Source organism: Protopterus annectens, chromosome 2.part1 (genome assembly GCF_019279795.1).
Source record: "Protopterus annectens isolate FY-2018-M chromosome 2.part1, PAN1.0, whole genome shotgun sequence".
NCBI classification, from domain to species: domain Eukaryota; kingdom Metazoa; phylum Chordata; order Ceratodontiformes; family Protopteridae; genus Protopterus; species Protopterus annectens.
Window position 1 is genome coordinate 1,492,118,150 of NC_056729.1, and position 26,137 is coordinate 1,492,144,286.

Below are 26,137 nucleotides of genomic sequence, written 5' to 3' on the forward strand. Positions count from 1 at the left end.
CTGAAATGCAAACAGCAATCACAACCAAAGTGTCACATAGCTCACAACACCAGTGTGCCACCCAACAACAGCCCCTAAGGCAAGACAACATACCCAACACTCACTTTAATCATAGGTGACTCTATAGTCAAGCACACTGATGTCCCACTCACCAGGCTGAACAAGGAGAAAATTACAGTCAGCTGCCTGTCGGGTGCCAGGATCTGCCACATAATGCATGCACTCAAGTCCCTCCACAACAAGTGCAAATATGACTCTGTCATTGTCCATGTTGGAGTGAATGACTTGAGACGTACCTCCCTGGACTACATGAAAAGAGACATGGAAGAGCTCTCAGATCATGTGGCCCAGGCAGGTATGGCCCTAACCCTGAGTAGCATCCTGCCTTCACCCAGAATGATACCACAGTTTAAGGACAAAATGATTGACTTCAACAATTGGCTAAGCTTCTGGTGTCATTCAAAGGGGATCCAGTATCTGTCTGCCTGGGACGACATGATCGACAGACCGCGATGCTTTGCCAGAGATGGTCTGCACCTGTCACCCCATCGATTTAGGTTACTGGCAAAGTCGCTTGCCAACCCTATTGTGCCTTTTTAGGCAAAGTTCAAAGGACAAAACCACCACTGTAACAGGTACAAGCATGTAAAATCTGAAGGTAATGCTACTCAATGTTAGAAGTCTAAACCTCAAAATGCACTCTCTCAAGGCACTCCTAAAAATGGCAAACATTGATATCTGTGCAGTAACTGAGTCCAGGTTCAAGACTCCAGAGAGCACCCCTGAAATACCAGGCTACAACTCAAACCACACTTTTCGGCCACCAAACCACGGCCGAAACACTAAAGGTGGAGGAGTGTCCATATTCACCAAGGATATTCACACCACCAGGCTAGTTGCCCAACACAATGCATCTGAAATTCTCCAGGTGCAACTAACGCTAGGTAAGACTGCAATTCAAATTGCAGCTTGCTACAGATTCCCCACCATGCTGCAGGATTCTCACTACACCTTTCTAAACATACTGGAAAATATTAAGATACAACTAAACACCCTAATACTGGGTGATGTATCAACACCTTTGACCAACGGTTCTTGGAATTCATAAATTCCAATGCCCTTGTTCAACTAATCCATAGTCCCACCAGGGGCTCTAGTAACCTAGACCTGGTCATTACCAACATGGGAAATCGATGCTCCACACCTATGGTCACCCCATCGTTGGTCAGGTCTAACCATAAGATAATCACGCTTGACATCCACATCCCTCCCCCACCCCTCAGTAAGGAAACCTCCATAAAAAACTTCTCCAAAGCCAACTTTATGCTACTCAAGTCAGAAGTGACAAACTTCATGACACCCATGCAGATGGGAACTGAAAGTTTGACTGCTGAATCCTACACTAAGTGCACTGTACGAGTACATCCACTCATGCATGAATCATGCCATCCCAGATAGAACCAAGACATTCTCCTAAGCTAAGCTAACTGCCCTTGCAAGCAATTTTTTAAAGTCTAGCCAATTATCCCTTGTGAGACTCAAACCCTGCACCTTGTGTTTGTAAGGCAAACACCTTAGCCATTAAGCCACCCTTTCAAAATCCTCCAAAAAAAAGAAGCCAATCTGGTGGTCTCCTCCCATAAACAAATTTTACAACAAAAGGAAGAAATTGTTGCAGAAAAGAGGAAAATCCCAGGATGCAAAAAACTCCCTTACCAGCCTCAGTAAGAAGCTGAGATCCTTCATAAAATCCTCCAGCGCTAGTTACGAAAATAAAATTGCCAAAGATTCCAAAGACAACCACAAGGCATTCTATAGCTATGTCAAGAATCTAAATGGCAATGCTCAGATCTGCTCTGAGGTACAACAGAATGGCATTAAATATATTGATCCCAAGGATATTGCCAATATCCTGGCAGTTCGATTCAGTGCCAACTTCACCCCCTCTCATCCCCTAAAGGGCTCATCTCAATACCGAAAGATTGCCAAATTCCAGTAATAATGGCCACTCAGGTAAAAAACACACTCTCCAAAGCTAAGAATATAGCATCCATGGGACCAGATGACATCCCAGGCTGTATACTACATGAACTACAAAATGAAATGGCACCTCACCTAAGTGCCATGTTTAATCATAGCCTCACCTCAGGCTTCGTGCCCACTGAGTGGCGCACAGCTATAGTTATCCCACTCCACAAGGGGGGATCCACCTTGGATCCTGGGAACTACTACCCCATCAGTCTGACGAGCCTGTTCTGCAAGGCCATGGAATATATTATCATGGAACTTATAAACAAAGACATTGGCAACCTTCAAACACTGGACCCCACCCAGTTTGGGTTCGTGAAGGGCCGATCTTGTCTCCTGAACCAGATTGACTTCTTCGAATCAGTCTCCAGAGCTGCGGGCAAAGGTAAGACAGTCCACACAGCTTATCTGGACCTTGCCAAGGCCTTTAGCACCATCCCCCACTCTGGAATCATAGATAAACTTACTAAGCTGGGCATTAATCCCTATGTCACTCGATGGGTTGCCAACTGACTTACTGACAGAACCCACACTGTAAAAGTAGCCGACTCCAAATCCAGCTCCAGACAAGTGACAAGTGGAGTACCTCAGGGTTCAGTCCTGGATCGCTCTTGTTTGGCATCTACTTCTATGAAGTACAGGCCAACACTAAGGGACTCTGGCTAACAAAGTTTGCAGATGACTGCAAACTGGGAGCCATTATTGAATCCACAAATGATGTGGATATTCTACAAAAGGGCCTTACAGAAACAGATGCTTGGTGCCAGAGCCATGGGCTCAAGCTCAATGCCAAGAAATATATAGTTATCCCCATTGGGAAAAAGCATGTACCCATGAATTACCACATAGGTGACAGTAAACTAAACAGTGAAAGTGTGATAAGAGACTTAGGGACACAGGTGAACAGTGGTCTCACCTTCGATAACCACATCACCACAACAGCAGGAAATCCTTCTATGTGGCACACCTCATCACTAAGGGCCTTTCATCCAGAAAAAAGGAGGTAATTTTCCCACTGTACTCATCCCTCATTAGACCCATTATAGAATGCAATGCCCCATTTGGTATGTACCTCTCAAGACATCTGCAACAACTGGAAAGACCACAGAAATACGTCACTAAAAGAATCACAGGCCTAAAGCAAATGTCCTATGCTAACCGTCTAAAAAAACTCCAGCTATACTCTGTCACATATTGTCTACTCAGAGGTGATCTCTGCTTAATATACAAGACCATGTCAAACCCAGAGCTGTTGGACATGCTACATTTAAAGAAATGCCAATCTCTCAGAGCCACACTCTCCAGGGATCTAAACCTGGTCATCACAATGAACGAAACATGCTGGAGGGATAGGTTCCTGACCCACAGACTCCCCAGACTCTGGAATAGACTGCCCATACATGTCAATCAGAGTGCCTCTTTGGCCCTCTTCAAAAGGAACCTTGACGATTGGATGGGAGATAGGAAATTCACCCCGGGGATCACGTCAGTTGCCCTGCTAGACAGGGGTCCAGGGAAGTAAATATTGTGAGATGAAATAGGCATCGAATTGTTATGGCTAGGCTTGTATAGGCCCTAGGGCCGATAGCCTAGTACCAACCTATGAACCTATGAACCTATGAACAGATTAAATACAAGTGTATTTATGAGAGGATATGAAATATTAACCACCTGATAACATATGCTTAAGTCAATATGCACAATCTCTGCAGAAGTAAAAGTCTTCTGAATAATTCCACGTTAAAGAGAAATATTAATACAGATGTTGCTGCTGGCAAAGAACACTGCATGTCCCTGCTTCATCTACAAGGAGCATTTGCTGCCCTTGAAGAATAAATTGCCTATGTTATGTTAAAAAATCGGTGTGCTGGTGATATTGCCATAATAGTTCCTGAACTAGATCAGCTGTGAAAAATAGAATTTCTGTGGATCAATGATAACAGGTTTATAGTTACTAGGCATACAGTCCTGGAGACCATCAAGGAGCCTAGCCCAAATTTCCAATTACTCCAAAGTGCTGTCTGGTTTAGTAGCTTTCTCAATGTCACACAGTAGGTAAATGAAGGTGAAAAGATTCAAACCATGTACCCTTTCTACAAGAAGCAGCACATTAACAAGTTGGAGCTTTAGTTCACTGCTCTAACTGTCAGAGTAACAATTAGCTAAATGCTGAAATATTTTACAATCTGATCTTGTAGAGAACACTGTGCACAGTAATATGCAACAATGGCTACAAAATGGATGCTGAAGATCGGACTGTTCATAGGTTCATAGGTTCATACTAGGCTATCTGCCCTAGGGCATTTATAAGCCTAGCCAGAATGTGTTTGGCTTTCGCCACCCATTTTAAATTTATTTTGCTATGCACTTTTTTGAGGTTAGTATACTGTGCCTCTGTCTAACAGTGACACAGAAGTGATACCGATCTCCCATCTACTCATCAAGATTCCTCTTGAAGAGAGTCAATGAGGGACTCTGCCTAACCTGGACTGGGATTTTATTCCAGAGTAAAGTCTGGGTTATGAATCTGTCCCTCCAGCATGTCCTATTTATTTCAGTGCTGAGGTTCAAGTCTCTCGAGCGCGTAGCTCGATGGAATTTGGATTTTCTGAGGTGCAGCATGTCTATTAATTCCAGGTTGGACATGGCTTTATCGTCAGGCACAGAGCCTTTGAACAGGCGGTATGCCACTGAGTAGAGCTGGAGTTTCTTTAACTGGGCAGCATATGGCATCTGTTTGAGCCCTTTGATCCTCTTGGTGAGGTACTTTTGGGGTCTTTCCAGTTGTTGCAGGTGTCTGGTAAGGTACATCCCAAAGGGCATTGTACTCAATTATGGGCCTGATGAGGGATGAGTAAAGAGGCATGATGACCTCCCTGATCTAGATGTGAATCCCTTCATGATTAGGTGGGCTATATAAAATGTTTTCTAACCACTTTGGCCACGTGGTTGTCAAATGAGAGATTGCTATCAACTTGGGTCCCCAGGTCCTAATTACTTCTTCTGTACTTAATGGATTACCACCTATGTGGTAATTTGTAGGCACTTGTTTTTGCCAAAGGGATGACTATACACTTTTGGCATTTAGCTTGAGGCCATGGCTCTGGCACCAGTTGTCTGTTTCTATGAGGCCCTTTTGGAGGATGCTTGTGTCGGCTGGAGAGTCGATTATGGCACCCAATTTGCAGTCATCTGCGAACTTGGTCAGCCACATTCCTTCCGTGTTGGCCTGTACCTCCGAGAAATATATACCGAACAAAAGAGGTCCCAGGACTGAGCCTTGTGGGACACCACTTGTAACTGGTTTGGAGTCTGACATGGCTCCAGCAATTCTAACCATGTGGGTTCTGTCCTTGAGCCAGTTTGCAATCCATCTAGTGACATAGGGGTTTATATTTAAGATGGTGAGCTTATCTATAATGCCCGAGTGGGGTATTGTATCGAAGGCTTTTACAAGGTCCAGGTAGGCTGTGTGGACCACCTTCCCAATGGCCTTGGTGACTGTTTCAAAGAAATCAACCAGGTTTAAGAGGCAGGATCTGCCCTTAACAAAGCCGAACTGGGTAGGATCCAGTGTCTGTAGGTCCCCAATATCTTTATTTATGAGGTCCATGATGATCCTTTCCATAGCTTTGCAGACCAAGCTAGTCAGGCTTATGGGGCGATAGTTTCCAGGATCCGTTGAGGCACCACCTTTATGGAGAGGGACCACTGTTGCTGTCGCCACTCTTTGGGCACATATCCTGTAGTAAGGCTGAGATTGAACAGTAGTTTTATGTTTGGGTTTAGCCCTTCTTGGAGTTCATGTGCCGGGACACCGTCTGGTCCCATTGATGCTGTGTTTTGCTTTGGAGAGGGCAGCTCTTACCTGAGCATCTGAGATGTCAGGGGCAGCACTCTGCTGGGATAGATATTTGCCCTTTTGGTGGGAGGTGAACCTGTCAGCTAGGATGTTGGCAATGTCTGTGGGTTCAGTGTATATTTTGTTATTTTGGACTAATTCTGAGCATATCTGGGAATTACCACCCAGGTTCCTAACATAACTAAAGAAAGCCTTGTGATTATCCTTAGTGTCCTGTGCAATTTTTCTCTCGAAGCTGGCCTTAGAAAATTTTATGAGTGCCCGTAGTTTTTTGCTAATACTGATCAGTGATGCCTTCCCTTTTTGGGATTTTGCTCTATCATTTAGTAGCTTCCTCCTTCTATTGTATATTTTGGCTGGGGTCCACCAGACAGGACGTCTGCCTTTGGAGGATTGGGTCTTCTTTTTATTTGGGATCGCATGATCCAGGCATTCCTGAGGGTGTTCATAGAATGCGTTTATAAAGGATTCTGCGGTCTGGAAACTATTTTCCACAGGCCGGGGCTTTGAAGGATTCCACCTCGGTTTTGAGGAGTGTGAAATTTGCTTTAGGGAAGTTTTTCACTGTGGTTTTCTGGGCAGGGGGTGGGGTCGGGATGTGAATATCCAGTGAGATTAGTTTATGGTCTGATCTTACCAGTGAGGGATACACTTCTGGTCTGGAGCATAGAGTCCCCATGTTGGTGATGATCAGGTCCAGTATGTTTTCCCTCTTGTGGGAGTGGTAACAAGTTGTTCCATAGCATTTGAGTTTATAAATTCTAGGAACCTTTGGGCTAGGGTGTTGGAGCTAGAGTAATGCTCCCAGTCTATGTTTGGGTAGTTGAAGTCGCCTAATATAATGGTGTTTGGAGAGACCTTCATATTTTCCAGTGTTCTCAGGAAGGCAGTGGGGTTCCTGGGTTTGGGAGTTTGGTCTGTAGCAGGCTATAAACTGGAAGGCAGTTTTACCCACTGTTAGTTGCACATGGATAGTCTCTGATGTTTCGTGCTTTGCCACCAACCTGGAGGTGTGGGTATCTTTGATGAATATCGATACTCCCCCTTTGTGGTTCAGTCCAAGTTTTGGGGCCGAAAACATGGTATGAGGTATAACCTGGTAGTGCTGGGGTGCTCGGGAGCCCTGAACCAGGTTTCTGTTACTGCACAGATATCGATGTTCTCCATGCTAAGGAGAGTTGTGCATCTTGAGGTTTAGACTTCTGGCATTGAGTAGCATTACTCTTAGTTTCTTATCCCTTGTGATACCTATGGAGGTGGGTTTGTCTTTTGAGACTTGCCTAAAAGGCACTATGGGGGTAGCAAGAGCCTTTGCCAATATCAGCCCAGGGGTGACAGGTGCCATCATGGCTTGTCGAGCATATCATCCCAAGCTGACAGGCATTGATCCCCTTTGAATGACACCAGTACTTAAGCCAATTGTTGAAATTGATCATCTTGTCTTCATATTGTGGCATCATTCTTGGTGAGGGTAAGATGCTACTCAAGGTCAGGGTCATACCGGCCTGAGCTACATGCTCAGAGAGCTTCTTTATGTCTCTTTTCATGTAGTCCAGGGAGGTACATCTCAGGTCATTCACACCAGCATGGACAATGACTGAGCCATATTTGTACTTGCCTTGGAGTGACCTGAGTGCTTGTGTTATGTGGCGGATCCTAGCGCCCGATAGGCTGCTCACCGTGACCCTCTCCTTGTTCAGCCTGGTGAGCGGGGCGTCAGTGTGCCTGACGATAGAGTCACCTATTACAAGTGTATCAGGTGTGTTGTTTAGTCTTAAGGGCTGTGACTGTTCGGCACACTGGCTTTGTGAGATATGTGTTGCATGTGTTTTGTTTTGGTGTAGTGGTTGCTTGGGTGTCTGCTTTGGAGGTCTCTGCTGCTTAGGCAGATCTTTATTTAGAGCCTCCGAGTATGTTTTTGTGGGATTATGTGTTTGGTTTGCTGTCGTGGTAGGTCTATGTGAGACTGGAATTGTAGTGAGTGTGGTTTCCTTCTCCTCCTGACTGGTTATGCCAGTACTGAGTTGAGAAATAATGCAGACTGTATGACCTGAAAAACCTTTGAAGATGCTGGGGGCTGTAAAGAAGGTACTGCAAAAATATATTACTAAAATGCAACATGTTTAGACTACTAAAATGCAATATGTTCAGACTGTATTACACAACCCAGGCCTATTATTGAATTAGTTCCTTCTTTAGTTCTATGAATAAAGCAAAGCATTTAAGGACACTATAAATGGATCTACTTGAATGGCTAATAATGCTGTACTGATGCAGCATATACCCATAGAGACAACAGAGCTGGACTGAGGACAAATGGGACTCTATGCAGAAGAGAGTGTTTTTTTCCTACACCAGGAAGATGGATTTCTGACAATATAGTACAACATGGGGGGAGGTGCTGCACTCCTGACTGAGTCATCCTAGGGATGAGCTGATAAACCAATGTTCCATCTGCTAGAGTTGGTGGTAGCTCAGGTGGATGTAAAATATCCCATGGCACCACCTGAAAAGAGAAGGGGAAGTTCCTGATGCCCTGACCAAATTTTCTCCAGTAGTATAAATACTACCTTGAGTCTCTCCTCAGAAAACACCACTAGCCTAGTGGAACTAACTGTCAACAAAATGATAGCTTGATAGAAAGATAGATAGCTAGATAGATAGATAGCTAGCTAGATAGATAGATAGCTAGCTAGATAGATAGATAGATAGATAGATAGATAGATAGATAGATAGATAGATAGATAGATAGATTAAGGTTACCATACGTCCAGGTTTCCCCAGACACGTCCTCTTTTCTGGTCTCCTGTCTGGGCAGTTTTTAAAAATTCTGTGATTTAAAACCCGGACAAATCGCAGAATTTTCAAAAAACAGACATCCCTATTTCGGAATCTTTCCTCCGCTTTGTTTTTTTTTTTTTTTTGATTGGCTCATATACAACAGCTTGATGTTTCGCATTGAACAGAAGAGGGTCCGCTGTGTGCGTTTTCGATTGGCTCATATACCGGCATATGGGCCAATCAAAAATCCCCAAACACAGACTTTTTTTTTTTTTTTTACTCTTGAATGTAAGAGGAGAGCAAAAAAAAAAAAGGTCTTTAGTTTTAGCTTTAGTCCTACAAGAGTAAAGACCTTTTTGTTTTTCAGCTCTAACAGGACGAAATAATATTTGCTGGTAGCAGCACATATTTTTTGTCCTCTTTTACATACAAACAATTATTGTAACCTTAAGATAGATAGACAGATAGATAGATAGATAGATAGATAGATAGATAGATAGATAGACAGATAGATAGATAGATAAAGAAATCAGGCTCCCACCAACCATACCTACATTCCATTACTTGGCTGCCTTTCTCAAGTTACCATAAAGACTATTCAAACCTGGCATTGTACACATTATTTTCTCCCTTTCACATTAATCATAGTTAGTGAAAAAAAACACTGATAGCTATTTTCTAAACAAAACTCTCTCACATTGAAAATAGTCTTATCATGAGAAACAGTAAATGTCTCTTCCCTTGAAACTCAGATTTATTAAACATGTATCTGGCAACCCATTAAACTACAAGAGGCGTGCTGGTATTCATACTCAAAACAGCACATTATCAAGTACTAATTAGCTTCTAGTCTATGTGGAGGGTGCAAGAATTCAAAAGACAAATGTGTAAAACATTTGCTAACAGCCTAGGACAGCCCAGTAGACAGAAGAATCTGTTTTCAGGGGCAGCCCAGGAGTACTGTCTGGTGAAGTAACTTGTCAGTCACACAGAAGACAAACGAATGTTGAGGGAATCAACCCGCGTACTAAAGAAAGGAGCTCATTAAATCTCATGGCTTTACTCGTCTGCATTAAGTGCTAGACAAGCTCTGCAGCTCAAACACACTGTATTTCACACTTGTGTGCCTGCAAAAAAGTAGCTAAATTAAAAGTGTATTCATGGTTAAAATATTAACATTAAATTAATATACTTCATGCTGTCCAATTTATTCACAGCTAAATAATAAACATACTGTCAATGTTCAACAGCACAAGGAAACCAAGGATCACACATGAAGAACACATATGATGATTCTCCAATATACTACAGTCAGTTTCCTGACTTAAGACCCTAAGAACTCTAATTCCTAGGTAGTTGCTAGTAGTCCAGGGGGCCATTGTGGAGCTTAGCCCAAATTTCCATTTGCCCCAAATAACTAGTTAAGTGACTTGCTCAAGAATATGGCATACATATGAGACATTATGCGACATGTTCAGCAAAACCTGAGACGATAAGAGTAGAGTATTTTAAATCACTTAAAAAGTTAACAGAGCAATAGATTATGCATCAACATTCATTTTATGACCCAGAAAAGTATGAAACCCTATGACTGACATTGACAGACTGTAGTCAGCAGTGATTTACAAAAAATAGAAGTTAAATGAGGCCTAATAGTTGGTGTGGAGGACTAAGGCTCTTCTGTCCCATACTTAAGTTTCAGGGTTTGATCTTGAGCAAGACTCACACACACTCATACTTTCCAGTTAAGAATTTTGCTAGGATTCATTGGCAACTTGCATGTTATGCAATGCTATATAATTAGCTTTGCTTACCAGACAATTCTGTCCTTATTTATAGACGTGTTCCCTGCTCAGAAATACAACTTTGCTTTGCTGAACTGCAGTAGGTTTGGTGCTACATGTAAATATTGTAATTTGGCCAGGAAGCATTTGGGTGCACAGTCTGCAGATATAACTGCCTAGTACAGCAATTCATAGTCATCTACACTGTGCAACTTCCATGCAGAACAGTACACAAAATGTATATGTGTACACATCACATTACCTACAAATATGTATGCATTCCAGTGGGAGAATGAAATGAGGCAACTTCACCCTGCTCAGGCTGATCATCCAGGTAAATAGGGCATTGTGCATTTCAGTGAGAGTGTAATGTTTATGGTCAGTGGCTGATTGGAGTTACCTGGACTACAGCTTGGAGTAAGCACCTCATTGGTTCTTTCAAGCTTTTTTTAAAGTTGTTTCAAGTTTCAACTTTCTGTTTATTAAGAGGTTACCTTGTGAGTGTTTCTGCCATTTTACACAGAGCTAATTAGAGGAAGGGCACTGAGCAAAATTCTGATCTGTGACATATAGCTTTAAGTATCCTGTTTTTTTGCTTATTTTTAATAGTTATTGCTTATAGATATTTATAGCACTTTTATTGTCTGCTGCATACTTTTTACTGTATTTTATAGCTATTAACTAATCTGCACTGTTGTCCTAAAATGTTCTGCCTCACATGGCCTGATAAATAAGGTTTTTACTTTCAAACTGTTTGTAAATCATTTCTAGCTAGGTTTTGTTCTGATTTTCTGCTAAGGAGTATATCATATAACTGGTTTAGTTTCCCATACTCCCTCCCTATTGGTATTCTGTTCATAAGCTTAGTGGCTTTGCAGTTGCCTGCCCCTACTGTAAATTTGATCTGGGACACTCCTCCCAGTCTAGTGTCATTAGCTCATTCTCCCTCATACAGAGAGATGATTTGAGAAGGCCAACCCACTTAGTTTCTTAACCTTGAATTATCTTCTGCTCCACCTTCCTCCCTTTCCACTTTACTAAAAAAATTCTAAATTTTAAGCTTGTTTCCTGCCTTTCCTGTAACTAGTATAGTCCAGATACAGACTTGCTGTATCCAGGACTGTTTGTAAGCTTCTGAGCCCTCAAAGCCTTTCTGTGTTGGAGGGAAGCCTTCTAGCTTATCACTGGGAGTGTTAAGCACTAGGTTGCCAATCTACCACAAGAGGACTGGTTTCTGGCCCAGAAATTGCAGTTTATTGGCCATTTGGGCAGTTTTTCCATTATTTCAACATTCTGGTTTAAAAGCCCACGTGTGCTTATTTCCCACCTTTCCTGTAACTAGTCTAGTCCAGATACAGATTTGCTGTATCCAGGACTGTTTGTAAGCTTCTGAGTGGTGAAAAAGTCTGCTCTTCAAATTTGCCCTTAGATCTATTAGTTCTCAACTCTCCTGCACTTTTACTAGCTTATTAATCTAGCACTTTACCAGACTTCTTGTAGCAATTATTGTAGCACACAAAAGTGCTACCAGCATTAAACGTTCTACAAGGAAACAGCTCCAGTACTTATTATTAATGCCCCCTCCAGCCATATCTAAAGGTCAGTTCCCTGTGCTTTCTTCTATTAATGTGGTGAACTTGGGCATCCAGAGGTGATGTAGCAGCTGCCTTATGTACACTGACAACCCTCTCCTCTTACCTCCCAACACTCAGACTTGCAAGAGATGCATTTATATATCCAAACTGGAAGCCATGCACTCTCCAACCAAGACCGGAATAGCTGGTCAAGAGAAGAAGGTCAACACTTGCACCACACCACATGGAACACATAGCCCTCCAGAGCACACACCTGCACTGCCTTTACATAAAAACACAAGCTGCACACCCACCTTTATGGAGGATCTCAATAAAAATATACCCAAACAGCAGAGACCTCCAAGGTAGAAACGCACTCAACCACCACAGCACAACACTAATCACGAGACACATAACTCTCCTAAACAGTGTGCCACTCAACCAAAGTCCCTAAGGCAAAACAGCATGCCCAACACCCCAGTCATAGGTGACTCAACAGTGAGGCACACTGATGTCCCACACACTAGGTTGAATAAGGAGAAAGAAACAATCAGCTGCTTGTCAGGCACTAGGATCTGCCACATAACGCACGCACTCAGGTCCCTCTGTCATTGTATATGTGGTGTAAATGACATGAGACGTACCTCCCTGGACTACATGAAAAGAGACATGGAGGAGCTCTAGGATTATGTAGCCTAGGCAAGTATGACCCTAGCCCTGAGCAGTATCCTACCATCACCCAGAATGATGCCACAGTACAAGCAGAAAATGATTGATTTCAACAATTGGCTAAGTTTCCAGTGTCATTCTAAGGGGATCCAGTATCGGTCTGCTTGGGATGACATGACTGACAGACCTTGATGCTTTGCCAGAGACAACCTGCATCTGTCACCCCTGGGCTTCCAGATACTGGCCAAGGCTCTTGCCACCCCTAGAGTGCCTTTTTTAGGCAGTGTTCCAAAGACCAAATTATCACTGTAACAGCTACAAACAAATGCAATCTGGGGATTATACTGCTCAATGCTAGAAGTCTAAATCTCAAAATGCACTCTCTCAAAGCACTCCTTAAACTGGAGAACATTGACATTTGTGCCATAACAGAGACCTGGTTCAAGGCAGCAGAAAGCACCCCTGCACTACCAGGCTATAACTCATTCCACACCTTTCAACCTCAGAACTTGGACCGAAGCTCCAAAGGCAGTGGTGTTTCCATATTCATAAAGGATGCACACACCTCCAGACTGGTAGCCCAACATAACACATCTGAGATACTTCAGGTGCAGTTAACATTGGGTAAGACAGCGATTCAGGTCGTAGCTTGCTATAGGTTCCCAACCATGTCCCAAGACTCACACTACATGATTCTAAGTACCCTGAAAAATATTAAGGTCCTACTTAACACTCTCATACTGGGTGACTTCAACTACTCCTGCATTAACTGGGAAAACTATTCATGTACCAATACACTTGCCCAACATTTCCTGGAATTCATTAATTCCAATGGCCTGGACCAGCTCATTCTTATCCCCACCAGAGGTAGCAACATCCTTGACCTGGTCATTGCTAACATGGGCGACCATTGCTCTACACCAGTAGTCAACTCCTCCCTGGTTAGATCTGACCACAAACTAATCACCTTGGAAATCCACATTCTACCCCCCCCCCAACAAAGGTAACCACCATGAAAAACTTCTCCAAAGCTAACGTTGGGCTCCTAAAAACACAGGTGGTTAACTTCACTGCACCCATGCAAATGGAGATCAGTTCCATGACCGCCAAATCATGCACCAGTCCACTGTACGAACATGTACAGAAATGAATAGATCTCGCCATACTCAGTAGAACCAAGACACTGTCCTCCAAAAAAGAAAGCCAGTCTGGTGGTCCCCTGCCATAAACAAACCCTACAACAAAAGGAGAAAACTGATGTGGAATAAGGTGAAGTCCCAAGACAGGAAAAACTCCCTTATCAACCTCAACAAAAAGTTGAGATCCCTCATCAAATCCTCTAAAGCTAGCTATGAAAACAGAATTGCAGCAGATAGTAAAGACAACCACAAGGCCTTCTATAGTTATGTAAAGAATCTCCACGGCAATACCCAGATTTGCTCTGAGCTACTGCACAGTGGTACCTCCTATACCGAGCCAACAGATATTCCCAATATGCTGGCCAACAGATTCCGTGCCAACTTTACCCATCTCCCCCCTAAGAGACCAGTCACAATACCAGTATATTGCCAGCCACCCACTATTACTGCTGCACAGGTTAAAACAGCACTGTCCAAGGCCAAGAATACAGCTTCTATGTGACCTGACAATATCCCTGGCTGTGTTCTTCATGAACTACAGAGTGAACTGGCACCTCACCTGTGTGCCCTGTTCAATCACAGCCTCAACTCAGGCTTTGTCCCTACCAAATGGTGCACTGCTACAGACATCCCTCTCCACAAACTAGAAGCGACTATAGACCCTGGGAACTATCACCCTGTTTACTTGACGAGTCTGATATGCAAAGCTATGGAATGCATCATCATGGACCTAATAAACAAGGATATAGGGAATCTCCAAACTCTGGATCCCAACACAGTTTGGTTTTATGAAGGGTAGATCATGCCTGCTCAACTTGGGCAACTTCTTTGAGTTAGTCACCAGAGCTGTGGATGAAAGCAAGATGGTTCATACAGCCTACCTTGATCTGGCCAAGGCTTTTGATACCATTCCCCACTCAGGAATCATAGAAAAATGCACTAAGCTAGGCATCAACCCCTATATCACTAGGTGGGTTGCAAACTAGCTCACAGGTAGAACCCACAGTGTGAAAGTAGCTGACTCAAGTCAGACTGCCGACCAATCATGAGTGGAGTCCCACAGGGTTCGCTCCTGGGTCCTCTCCTGTTTGATATCTACTTCTCTGAAGTCCAGGCCAACACAAAGGGACTCTGGCTGACAAAATTTGCAGATGACTGCAAGTTGGGAGCTATTATTAACTCCCCAAGTGATGTTGACATCCTACAGAAAGGCCTCACTGAGAACAATGATTGGTATCAGAACCATGGCTTAAGCTCAATGCCAAAAAAATGAGTCATCATCCCCTTTGGGAAAAACCTGCTTCCCATGAATTACCACATCGATGGTACTCCACTGAACACAGAAGGTGTTATAAGAGATCTGGGAACACAGGTTGACAGCAACCTCTCTTCTGACCACCACATTGCCACTGTGGTCAGAAAGTCCTTCTATGTGGCACATCTCATTACTAAGGGTTTTGCATCCAGGAAGAAAGATGCCATTGTCTCCCTCTACTCTTCCCTCACTAGGCCAATCATTGAGTACAATGCCCCATTTGGCATGTACCTCACTAAACACCTGCAACAACTGGAGAGGCTGCAAAAGTACCTCACAAAGAGGATCCTAGGTCTTAAACATTTGTCTTATATGGACAGACTAAAAAAAACTCCAACTATTCTCTGTCTCATATTGCCTACTTAGAGGCGATCTCTGCTTGACTTACAAAGCCATGTCTGACCCAGCTCTCTTAGAAATATTACATCTAAAGAAATCCCAATCTCTCCACACCAAACACTCCAGAGACCTCAACCTCATTACCACACTCAACAGAACATGCTGGAGGGACAGGTTCATAACCCAGAGACTGTCCATGCTCTGGAATAGACTTCCCATGCATGTCAAGCAAAGTACCTCACTGGCCCTCTTCATGAGAAATCTTTATGAGTGGATGGGAAATAGAAAATTCACCCCAAGGATTACTCCAGTGGCTTTACTCGAGAGAGGCACTGGGAACTATGGTCGGGTGGCACAATGCCAGGGTATTCCTATGGGCTAGGCTTGTAAAGGCTCCAGGGCCATTAGCATGGTACACACCTATGAACCTATGAACCTGTGTGAAATATAAGAGACTATACAAGTGTATACTAATGTGCACGTGTGTATGTGTATAGCTTATGCTATCATTTGTTGAAAGCTGATTCAGGAGGAGGTATTCCTGTGCTCTAATTAACCCCTCCATCCAAAACCAGCTTTGATAAGTGAAATATGCAAGTTCAGAGATTGTCACTAGGCTTCATTCCAGGGACTACTGAGGAGCTTAGCCCAAATTCTGAGTTGCACCAAAGCACTGTCTGGTTAAGTGACTTGCTCAAGGTAACACAGTAAGCAAATAATGACTAAGGGACTCAAACTCTGTACCACAGGAACTACAGCTCACTGCTTAACTCCCCTGTGCCAACTGCTAGACCAGAAGGTGTGCATTTGTGTGTGAGTGTGTGTGTGTGTGTGTGTGTGTGTGTGTGTGTGTGTGTGTGTGTGTGTGTGTGTGTGTGTGTGTGTGTGTGTGTGTGTGTGTGTGTGTGTGTGTAGGGGGTTTGACTATATGTGGTTTGCTACTACCACATGTTGGTAGAGTGATCAAATATGCAGTTGCTGGAACTGCTCAGTTAAGCAGTGCATAGACATGCAAATTATCTTTTAAATAGACATTGTGTTAAAGGGAATGTGCATGAGTATGAATCATTAAATGTCACAGCAGGTCATCTTGCCTTATCTGTGCAACTTGCATTTCCATTCATAAGAGTACCTGTTGTTGATTAAATAGAAGAGGAAGTCAGTGGCATAAACCCTGGGAAATATATCTAAAATGTGCCATGGTGGGTGACATTTCAAATTAAAATAAATACAATTGCTTCACAGAAAATGTTTAACTTTTCACCAAATATTTATTACTCTCTCCCCTATCAAACTTATCCAGTCCAGAAGTTAAGAGACAGGACCTGCCCTTCAGGGAACCAAACTGATTGGGATCTAGCTCAGTAAAGTTGCCTGTGTCCACATACCTTGGCTGATTAAGTGTACCTTGGACCTCAGTCTGTTTTCAGTCAATGGACATACTGCATACTTTTTTTATAATAATGCATAAATGTATGTGTTCTTTTGTATTCACATTATTGATTGTTTTAAGTTATAGTTCTTGTTTAATTCAGCAGCATTTGTTAAAGAGTGCTTTAAATTTGTAGTTTTGAACATTTTTCCAGTAAGCAGTGAAATAAAATGTATGAATCAATACTGAGAAAAGTACCCATTTAAAAAATTCAACCATTAAAAGGCCAATGAAACCGCTCTTATTATAAACCACCATTATTTGTGCTCAACAATTACAGCCATTGTAGTGGCTATGTAAACATCAAACTTCTGGTTGTGATAAAAAAAAATGCCCACAGTAAAGTATTTCAATCTACTTTACACACATATATGGCATTACTGCAAAGACAGATAAATGACTGTTTAACTTCATTAACTCAACATGGTCAGTTATTTTCATCCACAGACATCTCCCAAACCTAGCAATTATAGCCATATTGTTAACTGCATCCTCCTCAGATGCCTGTGTCAAAATATTTGTCAAAATATTAATAACAATAATATACTTCATGCACATGTTCTGCAAACCAGATTAAAGACTGTTTAAAAATAAGCAGATGATAACAACATAAGGTACTTTCATCCACAGATAGCTACATGCTCCCACTAACAGGTAAAGCCACTTTGTTGACTATGTAAACATGTTATTATTATGACGAAATAAATTACATGACTTTTTTGGTAGCTTTGGATGAACCACACAAAACAGTATAAAGATTACTAACATCACACTATAAGACCCAGCCATGTGTAGCACAATTTAAATAGAAGATTTTTATGAAAGCATAAAAATATTAACCACCTGACAAAATATGCTAAATAAATAAGCACAATTTCTGCAGAAGTAAAAGTCATATGAGTAATTCCATATTAAAGATAACGTTTACTAATGCAGATGTTCATAGGATCATAGGATCATAGAAAGTTACTTGGCTAACAGCCCTAGATCATTTTTCAGCCTAGCTATTCTTATCCAGTTTTCCCAATTATCAAGGCCCATGGACTAAAATAGGTTTGGAATATGCCTGTGACTTAGGGAATTTATAAACTGCCCCTATCCATAAGGTCCATAGACAACAACCCAAGGGTGAATTTGCAATTTCCCATGCATTGGTCAAAACTGTTTATGAATAGGCTTAGGAAAGAACTCTATTTCACATGAATGGGGAGTCTGTTCCATAGAGGGGTAATCTCTGAGACACATACCTATCCCTCCAACATTGTCAGAAACAAGCTTTAGATCCTTACATTGGGTATTTCTAGTGCTGTTTTTTTGTGAATGTGTAGCAGATCCATCAGGGCTAGATTGGAGAATGACATATAGGTTAGGCATAGACTGCCCCTCAGTAGTCTGTAGGAGACCGAGTACAGGGACAGGACTTTGAGGCAGACCGCATAGGACATATTATTTACAGCCTGCATTCTTTTAGTAGGAAACCTCTGTGGCCACTCCAGTTGTTGCAAATACCTGGTCAGGTACATGCCAAAAGGTGCATTGTACTCTATTATTGGTCTAATGAGGGCTGAGTAGAGTGGAACTATAATCTCCTTAGATCTGGATGCCATGCCCTTACTTATAAGTTGCTCCATATAGATAGATTTTCTCACTTCCATGGACACATCGTGATCAAAGTTCAGGTTACTGTCAGCCTGAGTTCCTGAGTCCTTTATCACTGGGTCTACTCTTAGGGGAGTGTTATCAATGTTGCAACTTGCAGGAGTAGTCATCTTTCCAAAGTGTATAATTATGCATTTTTTTGCACTGAATTTTAGGCCAGGATTCTGGCATTAGTTATTTGTCTGTGTCAGACCTTTCTGGAGGATATCTACATCTTTGGGGATTCAGTGATTGCACCCAACTCGCAGGTATCAGCAAATTTGGTCAGCCAAAGGCCTTCTACATTTGCCTTGACTTCAAAGAAGTATATTCCAAACAAGAGAGATCCCAGTAGCAAGCCCTGTGGGACACCACTAGTAACAGGCCTATTGGCAGAGGTGGATTCCCCCACCCTAACTTTACATGTTCTATCTGTGGGACATTTAGCTATCCATCAGGTGACATAGGGATTTATGCCTAAATTTGTAAGTTTATCAATAATACTAGAGTGCAAAATTTTGTCATATGCCTTTGCAGGTCAAGGTAGACAGAACTTACCATTTTGCCCTTGTCCATGGGTCTAATCACCTTCTCAAAGAAGTCCACCAAGTAAGTAGGCATGACCCTCCCTTGATGAAACCAAAGTGGGATGGATCCAGTATTTGAAGATTCCTTATGTCTTTGTTTACACTGTGTCTGGTAATATGCGAGTGCCGTTCCGTTTTTTTTTTTATTATTATTTATTTATTTATTTTTTTACAACTGTTTCTTTCAGAATTACCAATTTATAAGGTGTACAAGTCTGCATCTGCCTACCATCTACAAGCTGCAGATTCAACAGGCATAAAAGTTTCTGTTTTCCAAAGTATAGAACCACCAATAAAACAGCGAATCCATGCGGTTTCAGCCTGTACCATATTCTATTAATGTGTACCAGTCTGCATCTGCCTACTAACTACAAGCTGCAGATCTAATCAATAAAAAAGCTATTGTTTTCTGAAGTACAGAATCACTGGTAAAACAGCAGATCCATACGGTTTCAACCTGTACCATATTCTATTAATGTGTACAAGTCTGCATCTGCCTACCAGCTATAAGCTGCAGATCCGACCAGCATAAAAGTTACTGTTTTCTGAAGCATAGAACCACACCAGTAAAACAGCGGATCTATACTGTTTCAACCTATACCATAATCTGTTAATGTGTACAAGTTTGCATCTGCCTACCAACTACAAGATGCAGATCTGACAAGAATAAAAGTTGCTGTTTTCCAAAGTATAGAACCACCAGTAAAACATCAGATCCATGCGGTTTCAACCTGTACCATATTCTATTAATGTGTGCAAGTCTGCATCTGCCACCAACTCCAAGCAACAGATCTGACCAGTATAAAAGTTACTGTTTTCTAAAGTATAGAACCTCCAGTAAAGCAGTGGATCTGTGCGGTTTCAACCTGTACCACATTGTACTAATGTATGTTTATCTTTGTAATTTTTAACTGCTCCATACTCATTCATAAACAGCCCTCTCACACATCACTGAAACTTGTCTACTTTCTCCATTCCTTCCGTTATGTATAGTTAGTCCCTCCAGTACTTCTTGCCATACTCTTTTTCTTACCTAACTCTTGCTTCTTTTTTATTAATTTTACTGTCTTTTTAAAACTTAATTCATTCTATTATATTCCAGTAGTACTGGATATTATATAACACAAAATCCCCACTATCTTTTAACCCATCCTCCATACACTGTTCTCTACTTTTAAATGCAAAATCAGACTCTTTGTTGTGCTGCCTGTACTTACTGATGGCTGTTTTTTTTTGTTTCCTGAGGTACACTGAGCAGCTGTGACTTGGGTCCAACCTGCTTTGTTCACCCTCACTCTGCTCCCCCACCCTAACCCCAAGTACCACCCACCACCACTACACCTAAACCTAACCAGCAGTATCGCCTCCTCTAATTTCCTTTCAACCAATCAACACCTTTCTTTTTCCCTCCAAATTTCCCACCTCCCCTATTTCCACTCCTACTCAAACTCATTCCACATCCATTTTCCCTGCCTTCTTAACTGACAAATATGCCATACACCAACTTAAAGGGCAGACAATAACACCACACACCTTTACAGTCTCACCTACCTAAATATCCACCCATTACTTTCATACATTGATAATTCTACTCCTCATCTACCACTCACTGACATATATTTTCATACTCCCACCTCATACTACTTAACAATGCAGTCACCCAGAACACACTTTCTGATACTATCACTTCTCTCCATACTCTTCTGTACACTAATATATCTCACTACTCTGAACCCCATTTCCTTCTCACCTCATTTTTCCACCAGCTCTACATCACTTCCTACAAACCTTACAAGCTATACCTACATATCTCCTAACCTCTATCTAATAACTCCCCTCTTCCAATACACACTAAAAATTGCCCCTTTCATAAACAAGATCCTCATAACTCCCTTAGGCTACACTATCAAATCCTCTCAACAACACAACACCAAATCTCCCACAAAACTACAGCCTTTACCATATATATTTACTTTCACTACTTTTACCTTATCAGGAGACATACACCCCAACTCACAACCCACTCCAACTATTATCCCCACAACTCCACCTGTAACTAACTCCCACAAATCCACTTACATGGTAACTATAAATAGTCAAAGTATTCACAACAAAATCTCCAAGTTATATGCATGGATCACCCATAATCAACCAGACATAATTGCCATCACTAAGACCTGGTTAAAACCCTACATTATGGACACCAAATTTCTCCCCCTCACCAAGCTTTCAAGCTATTAGATCTGACAGGCTCAACAAAAATAGAGGCAGAGCACTAATGTTCCCTAACTCATTCATCATAGTACCCAACACAAATCCCATTCCACAATACAACAATGCTGAAATAACTATTGCTCGACTAAAGCTTAAGAACTACAAACGTCTTTGTATCATTGCTCTCTACATACCCCCCTGTAAACAACATCCTTCTACTAGAAGAAATTCTTGCCTGGATCTCTACTAACATTAAAATGAAACTGTTATTCTAGGTGATGTAAATATCAACTGGCTAAACTTAAACTCCAACTCCCATACCTCTAACATTAACCTATTCAATTTTGCTCAACTCATTTTATTTATTTAACATTTGTTAACTGGGAAAGTCCACCTTGGAACAAATAATTTTTCAGAGGGAGAAACACTCCAGACACATGTCTTTGTAATGTGGGAGGAAACTAGAGCACCCAGTGGAAACCCACACAAACTCAGAGAGAACATGCAGATTCTGCACAGAAGGCACCCCAGCCAAGAATCGAACCAAAGAACCTCTTGCTGTGAGGTGACAATGCTACCGCTGCACCACTGCGCCATCCATAAACCAAACAAGAATATCACCATACGATCCATCCTAGACTGGATTCTCTTCTCCCACCCCATTAAAATATCTGAATTAGGCACTCTCCCAGATACACTGAGTGACTACCTCCCAGCCTTTATCAATCATACTCCTTTAGCCCTCCAAAATCAACACCAGTGCAAACAGATAAGGAACCTAACTGCCTTCAACCCTCTAAACTCTACTGATATCCTCAAAACTATTAACTGGCACATATTAAAAACTCTCCCTTTAGACAATGCTGTTGATTATTTCAATACTACATTCCCAGATGCACTAAATAGCCTTGTTCCACTCATCATGAAAAGGATAAAAACTAACTATGCTCCCTGGCTGAGAAAGTTTACTAAAAATCTGATGTACCTCAGAGATAAAACATGGAAACATTATCAAGTCTTCCTTGTTCACATCCTAACAAACCTTCTCATGAAATAGCCTTTCTCTTTAACTATTTCTTTATAAATTCTATAGCCAACATCACCACCAGCTTTCCTTATGACAGATATAGCCTAACAGACATTGCTCCACAACAAACCTCCTCCCACTGCACCCCTACAAGCACCTCTTCCACACTTGAACCTAACCCCCATTTTACCCCTTATTTCACTATCAACCCCATTTCTACCACAACTATTAAAAGACTATTCCTTAAGCTCAAATCCTACTCTAATGCACCCGAAAATGTCCCCACAACATTCCTAAAGATTGCTGTCAAAATCATTGCATTCCCGATAAGTATCTTAATTAATTGATCCATTCAGGAACCGTATGTCCCCAAATTATGGAAGAAAGTCTACAGTCTTCCTCTTCACAAAAGTGGCAAAAACAAGAATAACTCCAATGTTTGCCCAATCAGTATTCTGTCCCCTTTCTCTAAGATCTTGGAAAAGTGCATTTACATTCAGCTAATGTCCTACCTACTGAATAACCACCTCCTATCCTCCGAACAATATGGTTTCAGACATGGCCACAGCACTACAACTGCCCTTATTTCTTTCCTGGATACTGTTAGCAGAGCTTGTGATAACAGGAAAATAGTATCTACCATATTCTTAGGTCTATCAAATGCATTTGATACTGTTTCCCCCACTTTGCTACAATCACAACTCTCTAACTTAGGAGTTTACCCCATCACTCTCATCTGGTTCTCTAGCTATCTAAAACACAGGCAACAGGCTGTCACATGGCAAAACGCTATCTCTTTGTATCTTAATACCTCTACTGGAGTTCCTCAAGGCTCTATACTTAGTCCCCTCCTATTCAATATGTTCATTAACAATTTCCAAGCAGCTATGACCAATGGAACCCTTATTCACTGTTAAGATGACTCAACCAGCATCTGCTCAGTTTACTCTGCCTCTGAATTCCAACTCAAAACCCAAACAGCCTTCTCCACCACTGAGTCCTGGGTGTTTAAAAAACACCTAGACCTTAATCCAAACAAATCAAAGGTCATGCTTTTCACTGCCAAAAAATCAACCCTATTGGACAAAGCCATATTCAATGTCTATGAAAGTAAAGTGGTTATTCTAGGAGTATACATAGATGAACACCTAAAATTTGATCTACACCTGCAACAAAACATAACAAAAAAACACGAGAAACTTGGAATGTTCTATAGGCACAACCAGTTCCTTAGCTCCTCCTCCAAACAAACACTTGCCTCCACTTACCTACTATCCTCCCTAATGCATGGCACCCCTCTTCTCACCAACCTCCAAACCACTCTAAAAGCCAAACTTGTGACATGTTACAATAAAATTGCAAAATTTGCAACAAATTTGAAAAACGTCTCCCATCACTGTACTGCTCTTCACTCCCTAAAATGTCTGGAACTACCAAATTACCTCAACTATCTGCAACTTACCACTACTCATAAATTTATCTTTTACACCTTCTAATTGCCCTGTCATTAGTTCTATCTTCACCTTCTACCTCCCATATAAGCCCCATTAAATCTGAGAATCAACAGCTTCTTCAGTTTCACAAACCAAACCTGCTGCCTGGTCAACTTCTCTTCTCTTACTCTTTAGCCAAGAATTTGAATGCTCTACCATTAGCTATAAGAACAATCCCAAATCCTGCACACTTCAAAACTTCTCTACACACTTACCTATCTATTACCTGGAACTGTACCTGTACTCAGCCTCCTTGAATACCCAGGTCTGATGATATATCCTCTCCCTACTTTCTATGCTGTGTTTATCTAAAAATCCTCTATGCAATAATTATCTCTAAAAATTTTTGTAATCTGTATCAGTACTATTTGTCTGGATGCTAAATTGCTAAGTATATTTTTAACTTTGTAATCCAGTATATTAAATAATGGCATACTACCACTGTATATAATTTTTGCCTGATTGTTTTCTTTATTGTACTGGGGAGCTTTTCTCCCCGGGCCTCCACTGGAAACGGGCTTTGTATGACTCAGTGGACTTTCCTGGTTAACAAACTGAAAATAAATAAATACATAAATAAATATATGGTATGCACCTAACCAAGCATATCCAACAACTGGAACATCCACAGAGGTTTCTCACTAAAAGACTACAGGGTGTAAGTAAAATGTCCTATGCAGACTGCCTCAAGGCCCTATCCCTTTATTCTGTCTCCTACAGGCTTTTGAGGAGACATCTATGCCTGGCATACAGGGCATTGTCCGACCCCACTCTGATGGATCTTCTGCATATCCACAAAACAAACAGCACCAGAATTACCCATTCTAAAGACTTAAACCTTGCCTGTGATATAAATATGACCTGCAGGAGAGATAGGTATATATCTCAGAGACTACCACGTCTATGGAAGAAGGTCCCCAACCATGTGAAACAGAGTTCCTCCTTAACCCAATTCAAGTGCACCTGGGAAAACTGGATAGGAAACTGGAAATTCATCCCTGGTTTAGCACCTGTGTCTCTAATGGGCACAGGTAACCTGTAAATGGCTCATCTCCCAGGTCAATGCTTACACTTATCAAGGGTATCAGAGCTTGTCAGAGACTTGGGATGGATGGCTAGGCTTAAAAAGGCCCTTATGGTCGTTAGCCTAGTAAACACCTATGAACCTAATAAATAAATAAATAAATAAATAAATAAATAAAGAAAGAAATCATGTCCTCAATAATTCCTTCTATGGCCTTGTATATAAAGCTACTTAAACTTATGGTTCTGTAGTTCACAGGGTCTGTTGATTGTCCACCTTTGTATAGAGGGATGACAGTTACAGTCCTCCATTCCTTAAAGATGACACCTGTTTGGAAACTGTAGTTGAATAGAGATTCGATTGGGCCTAGCAGGTCATGTTTCAAGCAATTTACGAGACATCCTGGGATATTATAAGGACACATTGATGCAGTGTTTTAAGCTCTGCAGAGTGTAGTGAGGACCTGTTCTTTAGTGATAGTTGTGGGAGAAATGGTAGAGGGTATTTCCTGGTGGAAAGCTGGGAGTGATGGAGAGTGAAATTGGAGCTAAATTTATTGGCCAGAAAATTTGCTATATCCCCTGTTTCAATATAGGAAGTTGCATTTACTATTGGTTCAGCAAACTGTGGGGTGTTCCCTTTAAGGTTGCGTACATAATTTCAAGCACCTTATGGTTATCCTTAGCCTGGGAGGCTATTTTTGCCTCAAAGTTGGCTTTAGTGGACTTGATTTGTCCCCTGAGTTGCTTGTTGAGATTGAGGAGAGAGTTTTTTTCTCTTGAGCATAGCTCTACCTATTTTTGGACAGAATTTTCTTTCTTTTGTTGTACAACCTATTTATACTGGAAGTCCATCAAGGGGGCTTGTTGTGGGAGTTCGTCATAAGTTTATTTTGGTTTGGAATTGCTGTTTCTCTGCAGTTGTTTACATGCTTGCATAAGGTATTTGTAAACACTTCCACATAGATCACCATATTCTCTGAATTAGGGGTGGCTTGGAATTTTGCTATGCCTTCACTTAATAGGTGGCAGTTAACCTTGGACAAGTTTTTAAAGGTATCACTAAACACAAAAATAAAATAAAATAATAAAAAAGAAAAAAGAAAGGACACACCACAACACTGAAAATCAAAACACTGCTTTATATAAAAGTGATCCAAATGACTAAGTGCTTTCACCTGCACATCCCAGGCTTCATCAGAGTCAAAAAACTTAAACATCACTTCCCTTTT